Source organism: Stegastes partitus, unplaced genomic scaffold (assembly GCF_000690725.1).
Source record: "Stegastes partitus isolate 25-593 unplaced genomic scaffold, Stegastes_partitus-1.0.2 Scaffold1705, whole genome shotgun sequence".
Classification (NCBI taxonomy): Eukaryota; Metazoa; Chordata; class Actinopteri; family Pomacentridae; genus Stegastes; species Stegastes partitus.
Window position 1 is genome coordinate 118,370 of NW_007579436.1, and position 4,128 is coordinate 122,497.

A 4,128-nucleotide genomic window follows, 5' to 3' on the forward strand; every position below is an offset into this window, starting at 1 on the left:
GCGCTGAGTCAGCACATGTTCTGATTTAAACTTTACTTAGTGCAACAGATGACTTCTGTTTGTCAGATGGAATCAGCTGTAGCAAGCTAAGCTAACAGTTTCTCCCTGCTTCCAGTCTTGATGCTAAGTTAGGCTAATAGTTTCCCCTTGCTTCCAATCTCTGTGCTAAGCTAAGCTAGGCTTAGCTGAGTTACCCAAGTGCTATATAAAAAGATGCTCAGTAGCTACCACTGTAAACCCAGCATGATGAGTGACTGTTTCAGCTAGCAGCAACACACGAGCACGCTCCTATTTTCTGTCTGACTTTTTGCTAGCATTAGCGACAGTTTGATTGTTACATGAGTTGGAAATAAAAACTGGAGTAAAACACGCCTCTGTGGTTGACTGAGTTATTGAAGCTGCACATGCTGGAAACATCTTTAAATCAGAAGCTTTCAATCAGCTGTGATGTCTTGATTTTAGAAATCTTCTTGTTTTTTTGTCTCAACCAAACTCAACACAGAAATGAGAGGATTTATTTTTTCCTTGATGGAGCTAACAGTTCCCCCTTCCAGTCGTTGTGCTAAGCTATGCTAAACACATATGTGAAAGCTGTCAGACCACAAGAGGATTCATGAAATGTCAGACTGTTCTCAAAGACAGTCAAAGAACCATTTAGTTTGAAAAATTCGTAACCAACTATCTAACAGGTTCTTTAATGAACCAGGTGCATCCACAAAGAACTATCATGAAAACTGTTTGTTAAAGAAGCTATTTTGCTGAAGGTCTTTGGAGCACCATTTGTGGTGCCTAAAGGAACCATTTCTGATGGTACTTTGAGGCATGCACAGGGGTTCTGTAGAGAACCATTGGCAGAATTGGCTCTTTAAAGAACCTCTTGCTCTAAGGTTCTTTGTGGAACCAAATTTGGTTCCTCTATGCTGTCACTGCAAAAAATCATTTTTGGTTCTGGCTACAACTTTTTTCTGATTGGCAGATGTATACATGTGCACAGGTATACAGCTGTACAGGTGTGTATGTCACTGACCAATCGCTTCTCTGGCTGTCCTATCGGAGGAAAAACACAGCACACTGATTATTGATTGCAATCAGGTTATATGAGGTGCGTCAGAAGGTTCCAGCACTGGTGTCACAAAAGATCTATTTCAAACGCAAACTCCAGTCCAGGACGTCCCCCTTCAGACCATCAACCAGCTCGTCTACAGAGGTCCTGCAGCATTTGCTTCGTCCAGAAGAGGCAGAGTTGTGTCAGGACCAGTGGAGGCTGCGTCACCATGACAACCTGCTCACAGCGCCCTGAGCATCCCACAGCTCCTGCTGAGAAGAACATCTCCTCCCTACTCACCCCACCTGGCTCCGTGGGGTTGGTTCCTCTTCCCCAAGCTCAAGGGCTCATCAAGGAGACCCGTTTAGAAGACGTGGACGACATCAAGATGGCTGTGAGGACGGAGCTGAGAGGATCCTGGAGAATCCTTCCAGGAGAGCATGGCGGCGTGAAGAGAAGGCTGGAGGAGGGTGGTGGACTCCAGGAGGGTTACTGCAAAGGGAAAACTGGTAGTTTGTAGTTTGATTTGAAATCTGTCTTCTGTGACACCAGTCCTGGAACTTTTCTGACACATGTCATAGATTAGATAGTTAATCAGGTCCTAACACAGGTTAAGGATGATGAAGATGGTGTCACCACTCCACTCCTAGGCCTCCTCCAGGTGATGACGATCATTTGTCCCTCAGTGAAGCGCAGCTCACCTTCATTCTTAGCATCACAGTCACAGATGGTTCAAACATGGAGGAGTGTCTACACCTGCAGACGGTCAGTCAGCCAGTCAGACAAACGGACGGTAGAGAGGCGGAGCCCCGGTAGACAGGTAGGAGGGCCAGGGGCAGCATCCACCTGCAGCTGTGTCTGTCTGTGTCCTCATTCATTCATTCGTTCATTCATTCATTCAGCACAACCTCACTCGGGGACTTCTTTATAATAAAAGTCAGAAACAGCAGTAACATCTGAATAAAGAGGAGTTCAGGACGTGACAGGAATCACTGCTGTCTGGAAGAACATTCACTGAATCACATGTTCGGCCAAAATGTTTTACACCAGAGAAACAGGATTGTCAGAAAATTAAATGTTAATGTCAATGTTAGCACCCTACAACAGGATTTAATGTTTAAACATGCCCGAGGAGTTGAAACGTTAAGTAAGATATGATTACAGGTGCCCCTGTAGCTCACCTGGCTAGTTAGCTGTAGCTAGCTGTAGTTAGCTGTAGCTAGATTTAGTTAGCTGTAGCTAGCTATAGCTAGCTGTAGTTAGCTGTAGCTAGCTATAGCTAGCTGTAGTTAGCTGTAGCTAGCTATAGCTAGCTGTAGTTAGCTGTAGTTAGCTGTAGCTAGCTTTAGTTAGCTGTAGTTAGCTGTAGCTCTCAGACGCAGTGGTCGTGGGTTCGACTCCCACACACGACCCTTTGCTGCAGGCCTCTCCCGTCTCCTCCCTCTTCCTGTTTCTCTCTGCTGCTCTGAATAAAGACAAAAGCCAAAAAAAAGGTGTTTTAAAACAGCAACATGATTATTGCCATAAAATCCACTTTGTCGTGAATGTTTGTGTTTCGTTATTCATGACCCGGAGAACACCGTGTTTATGGAGGGTTTATTGTCACACTTGTTCAAAAAGAAGAAATAACGTCTGATTGATTGATCGATTGATTGATTGATTGATCGATTGATTGATTGATTGATTTGTTGATCCGACCAGCTGGAGGCGATGAAGCGCTGATTGAACTAACAAAACCCTCGACGAAGACGAACCAGCTGAAGCACCACAGAAGAAGAGGAGGAGGAGCGGCAGCAGGAAGTGTTAGCCGCAGTCAGAGTTAGCCTGTTAGCTGCAGACTGAGGCTGATATGAGGTTATAAACCGAACCGTGAGTCTGATTCCGTCTTTCTGTCCGTGTCGGTGTGAGTCTGTCTGTTTCTGTCAGTCGGAGTCTGTGTTCGCTCACTGAGAGCAGCTGTTAGCATGTAGCTTAGCTGCTCTGTTTAAACGCAGGGAGCAGTTAGCTCTGAGGTTAGCATCACTGAGAGTTCAGCTGTGTCCGGATGTCCAGGCAGAGCTGCAGCTTTATGTCCCGACCGACACAGAACCTCTGCTAACCCGAGCTAACCGTCAGGTGATCCGCAGGTACACCTGGACCGTAACGGCCGAGCTGCTGATACAAACTGTGGCTGCAAACAGAAGCATTGTGAATATTATGGGCTGTTTCAAACGACACGCTGTGTCTCCACTTTGTCTGTAAAAACAACATGTGTGAAGTAAGTGATCGGCCGCCTGCATGTTCACTGATCAATACGTGCTCTGATTGGAAACACTGGCGATGGTCCAGATGAAGTCCTTCACTGGATCAGACATCTGGATGAAGTTGGATCTGCTCCTGCCTTAGTCTTTGAGCTCCAAAAATCTGTTTCTGCTTCATCCTGATAAATCCAGAAGTTTCCGACTTGTCCTGTGACTCAGCCGGACACTTCCGGTCCGACACCTGAAACCGTGAACTCAGCTGTTCCGGTGATGAAACACCTGCAGCTGATAACCTGAGAACCAGGTGATGAGCCTTCAGACACACCGCTCTGCTTCACTCAGCTGTCTGGCTCACCTGTACCTGTGCCTGCATATGAGGCGTTTAGGAAACATCGGTAACTTGCAGTGCTTGTCGATAAGCGCAGCAAGCGTGGAGTTTATTCTGTCAGCAATGACAGCAGATAAAGACGAGTGGCACATTCATATAGTCTAGATTCCCAAGTCACTGACATCGATGCAAACCAACAAACAAGAAAGCTGATGATGAAAAATACTCGACAATCACCAAAATGACACCATGAACCAGTTAAAGTCATTAATTTTCCATTTTTAGCTGATCCTTGAACATATCACACAATGTGCTGTTTCATCTGAAGAATTATCGAATCTGAGCTTAAATCACCAAAATGACTTTATTCTACTGGAGCTCATGTCGTCTGCTCGTCCTGCAGATATTGAACCATCTCCATGTTTCCAGACTTCTCTGCTCTGCTAATCAGCTGTAGAAAGATGTTCCACCATCAGATGTAGAAAGATGTTCCACCATCAGTAGAAAGATGTTCC

At 45.5% G+C, this 4,128-nt stretch overlaps 1 protein-coding gene across 3 annotated transcripts in view; it reads left to right on the forward strand.

Annotated features, from left to right (window-relative positions):
* The first annotated feature begins 2,783 nt into the window (after window positions 1-2,783).
* The window catches only part of tmub1 (transmembrane and ubiquitin-like domain containing 1), a 7,939-nt gene continuing 6,594 nt past the window's right edge, over window positions 2,784-4,128 (forward strand). The window contains exon 1 of one of the 3 annotated variants that reach the window (XM_008301738.1): window positions 2,784-2,914. The gene's annotated coding sequence lies outside the window, so the exon portion shown is untranslated. The other 2 variants (XM_008301739.1, XM_008301740.1) reach the window with 2 other exon arrangements.